This window comes from Mizuhopecten yessoensis, unplaced genomic scaffold (assembly GCF_002113885.1).
Source record: "Mizuhopecten yessoensis strain PY_sf001 unplaced genomic scaffold, ASM211388v2 scaffold715973, whole genome shotgun sequence".
Taxonomy (NCBI): Eukaryota; Metazoa; Mollusca; class Bivalvia; order Pectinida; family Pectinidae; genus Mizuhopecten; species Mizuhopecten yessoensis.
In genome coordinates this window covers 36196-52364 of record NW_018479884.1, presented here as the reverse complement: position 1 = coordinate 52364, position 16169 = coordinate 36196, and the positions used below count along the sequence as shown (strand labels likewise).

Sequence of the window (16169 nt, the reverse complement as noted above, 5' to 3'; positions counted from 1 at the left end):
CTCTCATCTTGTCAGGTAAATCTACGGATTGATCTATACATCAAACATTTACATTTCAATGGGGAATACAATCAATAATGCATGATGATGATCAGTTGTCAATAATGATTTAAATATAAGAATTTATGAAAAGTTGATTTCATTAAAGTGTAATTTATTATTTATTTACAATCAGTTGATAGTGTACAGATGACCTGCAAAAGTATGCATCACATAAAAACCGTGCAAATAAGAGTTTTTAATTCAACGACAATCTGGACTCTGTCCTGACCATTGCATACTCTATAAACATAAACGTCTGGAGTCATAGAATGGAGTGACTGATACCGCACTATGCTGTATAAACGACGACAGTGTGTTGCCATCAGATCTACCACCTCACATGACAAAATACTAGATTTCAGGGTTCCTCAGGGGTCGGTGTTAGAACCACGAAAATAATGCCTATATTTTAGAAACCGATTGGAGAGACTTGTCGTCGCCATAGCCTTCGCTATTCACTGTTATGTTGATGACACACAAGTCTGGTCATCAAACCACAGGTCAGTTGGGATACAATATCAGAAAATCTGGAGGCTTGTCTGACAGACATCAGTACCTGGATGGACGCCAATATGCTAATGCTTAATCAGGAAAAGACGGAACTAAGCGTATTTTCCCCAAAGTGTCAGAGAACAATGGGTCTCCAGCTCAAGGTCGTTGTCAGAACTATTCCAGCTGTTAAAAACCTAGGAGTATACTGTGATAGTACACTGAACATGGGGAAACAAGTGAACGCTATTGCCAAATCCGGTTATTACCAGATCAGGAACATTGCTTAATGTATAATGGTGATTGTTAGCCTTTGTTTGTTTCACAATAATAACTAATACTATTATCCATATGTTGTAAAGCGCTTTAGAATAATTTTACAAATCAGATAGGGCACTATATAAACGTTGTATATTATTATTATTATAATTGAGGAGCTGGTGAAACGGCACGACTGACTGTGACAATGGTCAAAGAAAACAGTAAAAGCAGCCCCAAACCTAAAATGTAAAATGCATTTCGTCCAAACTACGCATTGGCTGCACATTGGGCCAAGTCAGCTGATGTACCTGAGGGGAAACGGTGTCTGTTACGTACAGAGAAGAACCTTCAAAGAGGTGGTAGCAACAAACAAAGCGGCCCGGTAAAGAATAATATATTCCGTTTTGGGTCCGGGGCAGTACGGTTTGTTAATTAGTCACTCTCCTGTAATTTGCATTATCTAAAAAAAACGGTGTCGCTCTGGTGGAAAAAACCAAGGACTCTGGAATGAGTGTAGCAGCTGTAAGTGATAAAAAGTGCGGTTTTGGATCAATAAATAACCCATATATCGATATATGTGAGGTAGGCCTATGTGATTTTTTCATAGAGATTTGTTGTTGTTGTCAGCACCTCAAAACTCTCCAAATACCAAACGATGTCGGAGAACTCCATGTTTTCATTAGTAGTGCGCCCTAGCCCCACACCAGACAAATACATGTCAAAATGTCTAAATATGGTGTCAGAGGAGAGAAAACTCGGGCTAGGGCAAAACATGGTACAAAATTGTATTTTTTAGAAGGCGAGGTTTTAATTTTCAAAGTTACAATTTCCTGGAAAAAAATCATACAACAAAATTCGTATCAAAGTGATTCATTCTTACCGTACAAGACTAAGGCATCAATGCAGTTCTCTTAGATATAATCTATTCTCTGCACAGTTACATGTAGCTAGAGATTCAAACTGTTCAAATCATGGTCACCGTTGAGAAAATGCCTATCATTTCTCCTTGGGGTGTCAATCTTATAGTTCTGCTCGTACATGACTGTTCCTATAAGTTAACAATATAGATATGCAAATAAGTGACTTTACCACTTTTGTCGACGAAAACCTAGCTTTGGATGATAATTTTAATTTATTCAGACATGTGCAAACTTTTATCTGGTCCACGAAAGATTTTGAACATAAAATATATGCAGGCCTACATATGTAGTTACTTCCTACCATTACTTGTATTATCTATAATTGTCTGTCTATGTAATCACTTATTATTGAAAGTTGTTGGAGATGGCTTCATGAGTTGCAATAACGTATGTCAAATCTCTTTTACTCATTTGGACAATAAATATGTTTAAAATGAAAGCCTTTTCGTAGGGAGTTGAGAAAGATGTTGGCTGGTTGCAAAGGCGACGACCTACGAACTAGGTTGTGATAAAGCGTTATATAAGAACTCCGAATTATTATTATCAGTATTATAACCACTAGATGGACCTCAAATACACGTATAACAGATCCTCCAGCAGCACAAACTTGGCTACTTTGTCTGCGTATATAAGGACTTCACAGACTTATACAGTTATTTGTTACAAATCTATAATGGCGACACCTGTAATGGTGTGTGACGGACGTTGATCCCGTGTTCCATTTCCATTTAAAAGAGTACATATGGATAATGAAAATACTTCTTACAAAAAAAACTGTTACAGAAAAAAGTTTAAAATCCAATTGCTTACCTGCATTTACATATCCAATGGCGACTAGCAAAAGAAAGGCTATCATAGTGAGGTTGTTTAAGGTTACAAACGTGTCAAGTCCTGTACATTTTGCTGATAATATACACAGTCTTATCGCAGTTGTCTCTAGCAAGTCAGATACTGACATAAAGTCATTGTTATTAGGTCGACATCACCTGTTTCAACATTCCTTTGAGAAGAAAATTCCTACAGCTGAAATGAAACATTTGTTTTTCATATTTGTATTGATTATCTCTGTTGGTGTCCGTCCGTCCGTCTGTCCGTCGTCTCTCTCTCTTCATTCGTTACCAACACTCTTTTATTTTGATTATTGTTGTTTATTCTTATAGAGGACATCGATACCTTTGTGTCTTGTCGTGCTTTGTTTATTTTGCTATAAAATTGCAGGATCTACTTAGAGCGAAGCTCTAGATCTTCAATAGTCAATTCGGCAGGCCAAAGTATCCGATGACAAAACACTCGATAATTATATAATTATCTAACAGTCATTACAATCATCATAAATTCCGAATTGAAAAGTCCAACAAATGACTGAATTTTGATACACAAAATCAATTCGTCGTTAAAACTGTAATTTGAATGAGGGTATGAAAAACACCCTATTGATTTTCAAAATAACATAGAAACTATACATTTATAAAGCGTGCAAGAATGAAAGTGTACAGCAAAACCTACCTAATCAACGCCTATATTCATACAGAATATCGCTCAATTTAAAAACTTTTATCAGACAAAAACGAGCTTTGCTAGCTGGCAGTTTTTCGTCAACAAGAGGTCATCAGAAACGAAATGGCTCATACAAAAAAATTCTTACTGAAAATATAACTGACATCTCAGTTTGGATTATGTAATAGAATCTTTACCCTCGGCTGAGATTATCCGAGCTCTCTTAGGCTGTAGATTTTTAACACTTTACACACAACATAGATCCATCTTATTTTCTTCATTTTCTTCAATTTTCTTCTCTCCTTCAACAACATATATCAAAATTCAACATTTACTCCGACAATATCTCATTTATCCAGAAATTTCCACCACACACACTAAATTTTCGATCACCGTTGGAACTAGAGTTCCTGGTGAACGTTACGAGATTTCGGGTACACGATATCTAGGCCTGCCAATGTTCGCGCATGATCTTTACTGAAGTGTAGAAGAAGGGCTCGCTTTATCTCGCTCCTTTCCTCCTCAAACTTGTCAACGATCATCGCCTCCTCGAAAAACATGATGGATTTCCTCACAGCCTCTTGGAACAGTGTTGGCTTCCAGCCAAGAACCAGTTTGGCTTTGGACGTGTCGATAGCGCCCAATGATACAGAGGGAAACATGTATATTGAAGATGACCAGTTCTCATCAAGAGCAGATAACTCTGGTACATCATATTGTTGTTGGGACGGTGCCGATGGCCACAGATACGTCATATCTGCGTTTTTGTTCACATCAATCTGAATATCTGGACGGTCTAATAAGACTGCCATAGCTTTCAGCAGTTCAGTCAACGTCGGGTTTTCTTCGAATGCAAAATTGTAAGCCTGGTTGAAGACATCAAGATCAGCATCCAAAAGCTTGACAATCATGTCTGCTACGTCGTAGGAATAAACAAAGCTTAAAGGTCGATCAGTCAATTCAGCTGGTACCGACACGGGGCGATCAAGGTAGTCGGAAAGTTTTATCCAAAGCTGGTACATCCACCATCGGTATATATTGTCACGTGGTCCGATAACATCCGGTAGACGCATAGCAACAAACGGCACCCCTCCGTCCTTCTGTGCCTCTAAAACTTCCTCGCCTTCTAGCTTCCGGTGTCCGTATGTATCTTTTTTACTGTATATAATCCTTTCCGTTTCCGGTACCGGACGAACAGAATCTGACTCCACAGTCGGTTTAGTATGGTTCTTCATACAAACCTCGTAAGTTGAATCGGAACTGATGAAAATATAACGTTTGATTCTCTCATTGAGAACATCCAAAATATCTGCAACATTTTCTCCTGCAAACGAACTGAAATCGACAACGGCGTCAAAAACAATATCTTTTCCTTCCCCAGAAAGCAGGAATGCCAAATCTGGACACTTGCCCAAGGAGTTGCGACGATTGCATTGTATAGGCGTCACAAACGGAAGAATTAACTCGGACGTGTCCCAATACCAATTGCCTCGATTGACGACCACCAGGTTGTCTCTCTTTTCAATAACGCGTTCCATAAAAGCGGAACCTAATAGTCCGTTTCCGCCCAGGACAAATATTGTCTTTGCACTTCCGGTAGTGCACTGAAGTAGCAAGTATATGGATAACAAGATTGTGAACCGAGTCATACCGAAAACCATGGTGTCTTCCTCTAGTGTGATGGTTTTCTTTAACCTCAATGGCGGAGAGAAAGTCTGCAAATAAAAAGAACAGTTTTAATGAGATGATAATGATAACTATCATCAAATCATCAAAGTCTCTTGTATGGAGATTAAGATGGCATAATCTGTGAGCTTACTAATTGGAAAGTTATTGAAATTTTAAATGAAACAGTTCTTTAATTTTAGCATCAAGAAGGCGTGTAGTGTATGCGTGTTTGCGTGCGTGTATGCAGGATACAGGGTTTGTTGGTGTGCTTGCCTCCTTGTGATAGCGCGGATCTAATGCCGACTTTATAGTGCTATCTCACTGAAATACCATGCCGAAGGCAACCAGCACAGCATTCCGCCCGGTCACATTATACCGACAACGGGTGAACCAGCTGTTGCCATTCCCCTAAATGCTGAACGTTAAGCAGGGGATAACAACTACCATTTGTTGAGGGGTGGGGTTGCCGTTAGGGGTGATCCTATATGTAGGGTGTTTGGGTGTGGGGTGTGTGTGTGTGTGTTGGGGGTGTTCCGAATGACCTGTTGACGTCATAATGACGTGACATATGACGTCACGAGTGTTGTCTAGACTTCGGGAGCAGTAACACACTATGTGTCAGGGGGTTTGGAAGTTGCGGGAGCAGTAACATCTGGATCGTGTTGAGATTGTTTCCAACATGCCAGCCTTGACTCGAGAGGGTGTATTAAATTAAAGTACCCTACTCGAGCATAGCTGTAATGTATATTTTATTCGCTGCCGAAGTTTTTCTGAAGTTATTTAACAATTTCTAGCTAGTCTTTAGCTTTAAAACAGCAATGATTCAATAAATAGTTAATCGTTGGCTCGCGCTGTCGTTAGCTAAAGTAGCCATTTTTTATTGGCTACTAAAAACACGATGTAGCTATTAAATTGACTTCTGAGTTTTTAAAAGTGGGGAAAATCTGTATCTTTGTCTAAGGAAACATTCTGTCTACTTACGTGTGTATTGTGACTGACACTGATTGAGTAAACATAATCAGGGCCGTCACAGTTCAGCGCGCACATAAAGACTGCGAGCTTATGCTTTTGTCCAAGTTGTAAAGTCATTTAACAAGCTTAAGAGGGCAACATGTATTATAATTCGTGTTACAGTAATGGATTGCTGGGTCGAGTTAATTTTAACAGCTGACGGAACTTTTTCTGAGGTTATTTAACAATGTCTAGATATTCTATAGCTTTAAAGCAGAAGAAATAGTAAGAATTGTCATGAAATACGTTTAAAAGTAAAGAAAACACCTGATAATCGTTGCTAATCGTAGTACCCGTCATCCTTCAAAGTCTGTTGTCATGTCAACTATCCGTAAGTGTGACGTCGTAACCGAAAGTACAAACTAATTAAATTAAATTTGAAAGACAGCAAAATATTTGGAAACAAACATATGGAGTTACTTGCCTTTACCGTAAATGATTTTGGTTTATTTTGGTTTATTTTTACAAAGACATTTATTACAATAAAAAGCAACAGAAAAAAAAAACTTCGGTTATTTTTTCTTACAAATTTAGTATTAACTCTTTATGAAATGAATGAAATGAATGAAATGATTAATTTATCGATATTTTAATCGACATTCTTCATCAAATTTTCATGCTGAATGGGCTGAAAGAGCTGATACGCATGTATGGTGTTATTAGGTGTTTTGGAGTCGGAGTCGTTGTGTTTTTGGAGTTATTCTGTTTTGAGTCATCCTTTTTTATATCTTTTTACTAGAATTCTTCTATTTGCAACGAAAGAGTAGGATTATTCTTAGTTTTATTCATATTTTGCAAACAAATGAAGTAATTTTTTTTATCAATTTATCGATATTTTAACGTAAAAATCGACATTTTTCATCAAATGTTCATGATGAATAAGATGATACGCTGGTATAGTGTTATTTGGTGTTTTGGAGTCATTGTGTTTTTGGAATTATTCTGTTTGGAGTCACCCTTTTTGATGTTTTTTACTTTAATCATTCTATTTTTTAAATGAAAATGTGGTATTTGTTTTAGTTTTATTCATATTTTTCAAACACATAGTATTTTTTTTTATTAACTTATCGATATTTAACGAGAAAATAGACACTTACATCAAGTTTTCATGCTGAATGAGCTTAATGAGCTTAAAGAGCTGAAACGCATGTATGGTGATATTTGGTGTTTTGGAGCTCGCTGTAATCCAAAGGAGAATTGTTTTGGCATGACCGGTCTATCTCGATTCCAATCTTGTTTGCAATCTCGCTTCCAATCTCGAGTAATGTAATGATGACAGAAAATGGAACAAGAAAAGGTATAAATATAACTCATATAGACATCTATAGATGTCTATTTTTTTTTTTATAACATTCTAGTAAAAGTGTATATTGAGAAATTCAGCGTGGACTATGTTGGCAACTGTTCAAATTCTATCTAGGGTGGAAACTGAGAAAAAGAAAAGATTGGATATCCATGATAATGAGTATTCGGACAAAAAATTATTATTGGAAAGCGGTGAACAACGTGTATCGTGAAGGTTATCGTGGATTATTACTTTGTGAAAGATTTGTTTGAAGTACAAAGATCGAATTCATTTCTGAAACAATTTCAAATGTTAAAGAGGACAAAAAATGGTATAAATACAGACATTCCATAGTTTCGTAGGTGAAAAAACCAAAATGTTGTCAAAAAGTTGTTTGAAACTGTACGAAATGAAGGTAAGTTTAAAATAAGTCTACCACAGATCACCGTCTGACTGCAAAATCAAGATTCCTACAGCGTTTGAAGTGAGACACAAGACCCCTCGGGTGAAAACTCCTTAAAAAGGGTGTGGACTACATGTGGGAAGCAGATTTGACTGATGTGTCTAATATCGAAGAATACAACAATGGTATATGTTTTCTACTCGTTGTTATAGATCATTTCCCCCTGCTATGCTTGAGTTCAGTTTAAAAACAAGAAAGCCAACACCGTATTGGAAGCTTTTAAAACAATTCTTGCCGAAAACCCCCCAACTTTAATCAGATCTGATCATGGAAAGGAGTTTCTGAACTACTCCATTAAAAGGTATTGCACATCCATAGGCGTCGTACACGTAGCAAATCACAGTGTTCACAAAGCTGCTTTTGCCGAATCTTTCATAGGCAAATTGAAAAACAAACATTTAAGTTCTTAGACGTATTACCAGGTCTCGTTCGAAGTAATAACAGTAGAACACATTCCGGTCTGTATCGCTTGTCTCCCAAGGACGTGAACGAAACACACAAAACTCATCTTTTTCAGAAGAGCCGCTGGTGACAGGCCTACGAGGAAAAGACCGTATAAGTTTAAAAAAGGGGGATCAAGTGAGATTGAGTTATAAAGTACGCGTGTTTCGTTGTGGATAACAACAGAAATGGACCGAAGAAATATGCGAAATTTTTCACCGGTATTACCGAGGAAACATTCCCGTGTATAAAGTCAAAGATTTCGATGGTGAACAAATACAGGGGTCTTTCTACGGCCAAGCATTTCAGAAGTGAATAAAGACAAAGACAAAGATAGAACAAGTTTTAACAACAAAAAAGGTCAAAAGAAAGAAATTAGCATTAGTAAGATGGTTAGACTGGCCCAAAAAAATCGATTCTTGAATTGATGACCACGACATATCCCCGAAAAAGTATCAATGCATTGCATTGAACACATTTTTACATAATTTAGATGATCATTAGCTTGCCTAACGAACACATTTTCCCGATTTGCTCAAAAACTTTCACGAGGGCATATTCAAAATCACGACACATTAGAAGTAAACATACGAACGACGTTTTATTTAATACAAATCGCTTTGGCGTATCTTCTTTGGAAAACAAACAACGTCTTTCGATCAAAGAAAAAACATATCCTTTCGAAATCAGCAATGTACCGGATGACATGTTACCACCCGTTCCCGTCGGTCATTTCTTACCGTGGATACATCCTTTTTAGTGCCTGAGTGCTAGCCCTACAGGAAGTGGAAAGACTATGATCGTCAAGATTTTTTTTTTTTATCTTGACAACAGAAAAGTTGACGGGGAACTGTACAAAACCAATATAAAAGACACAAAAGGGTAATAAATTCGTTATACGGATTTTTGGCAGGGTATACGGGATAGGATGACCCTACAGGATTTCGTTTTTCCTTCGGCCTATCGGCCTCAGGAAATACTAACCCCTTTAGGGTCATACCATCCCGTATACCCTGCCAAACACCCGTGTAACTAATAATATCCGGGTCTTTTAGTGAGAAGTTAACATACAGTGTCAGTGAGTCTGGTTTCACACTTAACACGTGTATGTCGCTTGGGATTTACACAACGCAATCAAGAATTATAAGCATCATAATATATCAACTAAATGACGGATACTACCGTTCACAGTTGGATTAAAACAATGATACCATCGGGAGAATTTCAAACCACACAAAGTACGTACGACTATCGAGTTATTACGATCTTTCAGATGTTACTTGGGAGATTCCGGTACTTTAAAAAATAACCAGGTGAATAGCGTAAGAATTTTGCGGTCTTTCCTAGGCTTGAAAGACGTATTTGTTAGTTAGCCCACATGCGTTAAAATGTCTAAAATACACATACTGTTATGGGTCAAAGCACACATAAGCATACTCGTATGCGTATGTGTGCTATGACCCATATCAGTATAACATATATGTGTATTTTTAGACATTTGTAACGAACCCATGTTTTTGCTACACGTTCAGACACCTGCTGAAAGATTTCTTCATTACTGATTTAGAACGGAAAGAATTGTCAATTCTCGACATGAATTGTTCATAAGAAGTAGCAAACTATATTTTCATGACAAGATTATAAAACAAGAGGCCAAATGGGCCTGCATCGCTCACCTGGTATCAATCTCACACTTGTAATCTAAAAAGTGGACTAAAATACAGTTACAGGCAAAATATCAATGTTTCATTCATAAGAACCTATTAAAAGATTTAAACATATATTGACCACTGTGACCTTGAATATGGGTGAAGGTCATTCACTTGGTAGTCCTTCATCCCAGCATATTACTGCCCAAGTATCATCACCCTAGGCCTTTTGGTTACTGAGAAGAAGTTGTTTAAAGGTTAAGAATATATTTGACCCTATGACCTTGAATAAAGATGAAGGTCATTCATTTGAACAAACTTTATAGCCCTTCATCCCAGCATGATACTGGCCAAATATCATTATCCTAGACCTCTGGGTTATTCAGAAGAAGTTGTTTAAAGATTTTAACATATTTGACCCCTGTGACCTTAAAATAGATATGTCAAGGTCATTCATTTGAACTTGGTAGTCCTTCATCCCAGCATATTACTGCCCAAGTATCATCACCCTAGGCCTTTTGGTTACTGAGAAGAAGTTGTTTAAAGTAAAAAGTTGATGCCGGACGGACGACGAACGACGGACGACGGACGCCGCACCATGCCATAGCTTCACTTGGCCCTTCGGGCCAGGGGAGCTAAAAAACCTTACTTCACTAAACTGTCCCTGCTGCCCGAGCTGGTTGAAACGTTTCTACACAGAAATACGACTAGATTACTATATTTTCATGACAAGATTATAAAACAAGAGGCCAAATGGGCCTGCATCGCTCCCCTGGTATTAATCTCACACTTGTAACCTTAAAAGTGATCTAAAATAAAGCTACAGGCAAAATATCTATGTTTCATTCATAAGAACCTGTTAAAAGATTTAAACATATATTGACCACTGTGACCTTGAATATGGGTGAAGGTCATTCACTTGGTAGTCCTTCATCCCAGCATATTACTGCCCAAGTATCATCACCCTAGGCCTTTTGGTTACTGAGAAGAAGTTGTTTAAAGGTTAAGAATATATTTGACCCTATGACCTTGAATAAAGATGAAGGTCATTCATTTGAACAAACTTTATAGCCCTTCATCCCAGCATATTACTGCCCAAGTATCATCACCCTAGGCCTCTCAGTTATTCAGAAAAAGTTGTTTAAAGGTTAAGAATATATTTGACCCTATGACCTTGAATAAAGATGAAGGTCATTCATTTGAACAAACTTTATAGCCCTTCATCCCAGCATGTTACTGGCCAAATATCATCAACCTTGTCCTTTCGCTTATTAAGAAGTCATTCAATGTTTTTAAACATATTTGACCCCTGTGACCTTAAAATAGATATGTCAAGGTCATTCATTTGAACTTGGTAGTCCTTCATCCCAGCATATTACTGCCCAAGTATCATCACCCTAGGCCTTTTGGTTACTGAGAAGAAGTTGTTTAAAGATTTTAACATATTTGACCCCTGTGACCTTAAAATAGATATGTCAAGGTCATTCATTTGAACAAACTTTATAGCCCTTCATCCCAGCATATTACTGCCCAAGTATCATCACCCTAGGCCTTTTGGTTACTGAGAAGAAGTTGTTTAAAGTAAAAAGTTGACGCCGGACGGACGACGAACGACGGACGACGGACGCCGCACCATGCCATAGCTTCACTTGGCCCTTCGGGCCAGGTGAGCTAAAAAACCTTACTTCACTAAACTGTCCCTGCTGCCCGAGCTGGTTGAAACGTTTCTACACAGAAATACGACTAGATTATACAAAGGATCGTATAATGGAGTCAGCACAAACATTACCTGACCAAGCAGTAAGGTCAATGGTCAATCTTCACTGACTTTGAATAGCGCATGCCGAACGGAGACCATTGAATGGTGAAGTTTTAACCACCTGCGATTCCCTTATACTGGGTTTCGATGGAATTCTCTAGTTATTTTGCATCCAGCACGGCAGAGTACATACACAAATAAATAATAATTTGCTTTGGTTTGGTTTAGTTTGTGTTTTTTGTCCTATCAACAGCTATGGAAACTTGCGACCCGGACAACTATAGAGCTATAACTCTAGTGTCTTGCTTGGGGAAAGTGTTTACTCATATAATCAATGATAGATTAACTAAATTAGCTGATGAAATTAACCTAACTTTTCCCTCTCAGGCAGGGTTTAGAAAAGGTTACTCGACGACTGAAAATATTTTTATATTACACTCATTAATAAACACATATTTTGCTCAAGGGAAAAGGCTGTACTGTACATTTATTGATTTTCGAAAAGCGTTCGACACAGTTTGGCGAGCGGGATTATGACAAAAGATGTTAAAAAGTAACATAAATGGAAAAGTTTTTAAGGTTATCCAAAACGGAAATGAAATTTCGGAATTTTTCGTTTGCAATGTCGGATTAAAACAGGGGGGAAATGTATCCCCTTTTTTGTTTTCCCTATACCTGAATGATCTTGACGATTTTTTAAACCAAAATGATGTTGAATATCTTAATGATGTAGAAAGACTTTGTCAAATTAACATTGGAATGTATCTTAAACTATTTGTAATACTGTATGCGGATGATACTGTGTTAATGACTGAGACACCGGAGGGGTTACAACATGCCCTGAGTGTGTTTCAAAACTATTGTAGAAGTTGGAAGTTAACTATTAATGTACAGAAAACGAAAGTCGTCATCTTTGAAAAAAGAAAACGTAGACAACAATTTGTGTTTAAATTGAATGAAGAAAATATCGAAGTCCAAAATTCTTATTCATATCTGGGCATATTATTTAATAGCAATGGTACATTTAGTAAAGCGAAAACAAAAATAACTGAACAAGCCAAAATGGCACTATATGCATTGTACAAGAAAATAAGAAATATTCCATTGTCTGTTGATTTGCAACTTAAGTTATTTGATTCTCTTGTTTCACCGATCCTATTGTATGCTTGTGAGCATAGAAAGAATGCATTTGCAATTTTGTAAAAGAATCATGAATGTGAAAAATTCTACTCTGAATTACATGATTTATGGAGAAACCGGGAGATATCCTCTGGAAGTAGAAATGAAGACAAGAATGATCATGTTCTGGCTTAAGTTATTAACTGGCGGGAGCAAGATATCTAGTCTGATATACAAAATGACATATGTTTCACAATCAAATGAACAAATGCATTTTAAATGGAATAATTACATAAAAGATATATTAAACAAGTTAGGTTTTAGCAATTTGTGGATTTTTCAAAATACTTGTACTATGAATAGAAATCATTTCAAAGCTGTAGTTAAACAGCGGTTAAAAGATCAATTTATACAGAAATGGTTCCAAGAGATAGAAAACTCTTCTCGTGGTAAATTCTACTCCATAGCTAAGACAAACTTTCAGTATGAATCATATCTAACAAAACTAAATGAAAAGGATAGGAAAATTATTTGTAAATTCCGCACGTCTAATCTAAATTTCCCAATAGAGACTGGACGCTGGAATGCAACTCCAAAATCAGATAGAATATGCCCTTTATGTCAAACAGGTATAGGTGATGAACCACATTATTTGTTTAAATGCCAAAATACTTATATATCATCAATAAGAAAAATATATATCCATAATTATTACACTACAAACCCAAGCAATTTTAAGCTAAAAGGAATGATTTCTATTTGTAATTTACATGTTTTACCTAAAATAAGTCGTTTTATAGAGAAAACAATTAAGGCTTTAAGTGACATAAGATAAAAGCAGTGCTATTATTGGTGTGTTCTCGTTTCCCCCACTTTTTATATAACAAAGGAAATTGTTGATTTAGGAAGACAATGGCAAACCAATTATAGTCTGTTTCATACTTACCCACAGGTAACTTACCTGTGTGAAAGTTACCTGTGTGACTTGTAGCTTTGTTTGGTAAAAATAAGGTTTTAATACTTTTTTGAGGTTCAAATATCTTTATATGTAATCGATATATTTTTATACTTATACATATGTAGAGTTTACAGTCAAATATTTACATTACACTTTTAAACAGATAATATAGAATATAACAGCACTACATAAGAGTTCACAATATATTACAATTTTAAAATACATTACCAATATTCACATATTAAGAATAGTAAAGTTTAGTAATAGCAATCTCATGTTGACCCCCCTCAAATGTATATCATATCTCCAATGTAAATTTCAAGTCCAAAAGCCAAGAGGCAGATGTTATTATCTATCCCAAATGTAAGAGATGTTATCTTTATTTGATACTTATATATCATGTATTGGGAATTACGGGTGTGAAGTATAGGGTTATAGTCCTGCACCGCAGATTGAAAATATACATTTATTATTTTTGAAAACCGTATTGGGTGTCAGGAAAACAGTAAATAATGCCATGGTGTATTTTGAACTTGGTCTTTACGCTTTGCATATACAGCGTAGGATTGTTATTGTAAAGTACTGTCTGCAAATATTAAAGACTAATAACTGTATTTTGAGGGCCTGTTACGATGAACTTTTAGAGCTTTATAACAGGAAACCAAATTGTAAAGCAAATTGGGTTTATCATCTGAGACGTGATTTGTGTACGTTGGGTTTTGGAGATGTGTGGTTGGCACAATGTGTACCAGATGAGAAATCTTTTTTTATTATTATATATACAACGCATAAGGGATAGTTTTATTCAGGAAATGAGAAACATATTCGAGACATCTTCAAAATGTTTGTTGTATAAACACATTGTTGACCGTTTTGATCTACAATGGTATTTTACAAAACCGCTATTTAGAAAAAATAAATGTATTCTTGCGAAGTATAGATTGCAAGCACCACATAACCTTAATATAGAGACAGGTAGATATAATACAGTGCCTCGAAACCAGAGATTGTGTACTTTATGTGATCTTGGAGATGTCGAGGATGAGTTTCATTTCATTCTTATGTGTCCTGTGTTTTTAGAATTAAGAGTATCGTATATCAAGCCATATTATCGTATTCGTCCTTCTGTGTTTAAATTAATAGAGCTTCTGTCTAGCAAAAATGTTAAACTTATTAGAAATTTAAGTAAGTACTTGATTCAGGCAACTGTTAAGAGAAATCGTATATTATGAAATATAAGCTGTATCAAAGTCTTGCTATAAACGTTTTGTTACTGTATAATGCGATTGAGATCTATGTCTTTTACTTCACAATGAGTTATAATCTCATTTCATTATATAATATATAGTACTCGTTCTACCTTCATGTTGAGGTTGTATGATTGACTTTGAAGTTTTGTTATTTCCTAGAAATTTGGTTAGATTAAGGCTTTATTTGTATTATTTCATAAACAACTAAATTATGCTTCATAAGAGTCCGCTAAGTTACCTTAGGAAAACAGTTAAGTTTTCCCAAACTGATGACAATTTCATAATTTATAAATATTATGTATGGAATTGAATCTATTGCATATGATCTCGGCCATTGTACAAGATATTTGTAAAGTATTTATCTATATGTATATTTCTGTACGCCTATATGCAATGTGCATTTGGTAATAAATTGAATTGAATTGAATTAGCATAGGCCGTGATCACTTTTAGCTCACATGGATGGAAATGATAGCTTGGATAATTATAGATGTTCAGGGACGTATATACTGTCCCTGAGATGTTCAATGATTTTTATGATAGTTATAAGATACTTATAACATCTAGGAATTTTGATTAATTAACTGATTAATTAGCTGTTAAACACCACACTCTTAGTCACACACATTACATTCTTACATTTTGTACAAGGTAATATAGGCATCTTATTAAATGTTACAATAATAAAGATTTTTTAATAAATAGTTATATATATATTTTTAAAGTACTAGAAAATGAAATAACACATTTCATCTTATCAGCAGCACAAGGACTACAAAATGGATATATTTAATACTGAATATATATATTTAAATAATTTTAACATTTATCATTACAAATCTGAAAAAACTTATACAATGTGTTTTTAATTAAATATGATAAAACACCACCTTAGATAGAAGAGTTAACCACAGGTAACAACACAGGTAAAAACACAGGTAAATACTGCCCATACTACTTAGAAACAGACTATAATCCTTCTAACAACATTATTCCCCCCATGTTATTTTAAAAAGTGGGGGAAACGAGAACAAGCCCTATTATTCTGTAGTATTGTATATTTACATGTTGTATACACAATCTGTACTCACTTTGCTATGTAATTGAAATGTATTAAACCGTTAACCTCTTGTAACGCACCTCGTGTGTCCTGAGTGTAAATGGACAAATGGGTGCCTCGGTAGCCGTGATCGCTAACGCGCACAGTCATTGTACTACAGCTGTGCGCAATCAAGCGTGAGCTTCAGACCACTCGCTCTCCCAAGAATTTCGGTTCGATCCCCAGCGGTGGAAAAGAGAGTGATGTCTGATAGGGTTAGTTGTTATCCCTTCGATGGCACGGTGGTTTACCCCCGTT

The 16169-nt window shown here is 36.0% G+C and overlaps 1 protein-coding gene across 1 annotated transcript in view; it reads right to left on the bottom strand.

The window, feature by feature from the left end:
- Positions 1–7001, bottom strand: part of LOC110441458 (perlucin-like protein) — a 26689-nt gene extending 19688 nt beyond the window's left edge. Inside the window, exons 1-2 of the transcript XR_002461873.1 lie at positions 6986–7001; positions 2523–4924 (exon numbers count right to left, since the gene is read on the bottom strand). The gene's annotated coding sequence lies outside the window, so the exon portion shown is untranslated. The remainder of the gene's footprint in view (positions 1–2522; positions 4925–6985) is intronic.
- Positions 7002–16169: the final 9168 nt, after the last annotated feature.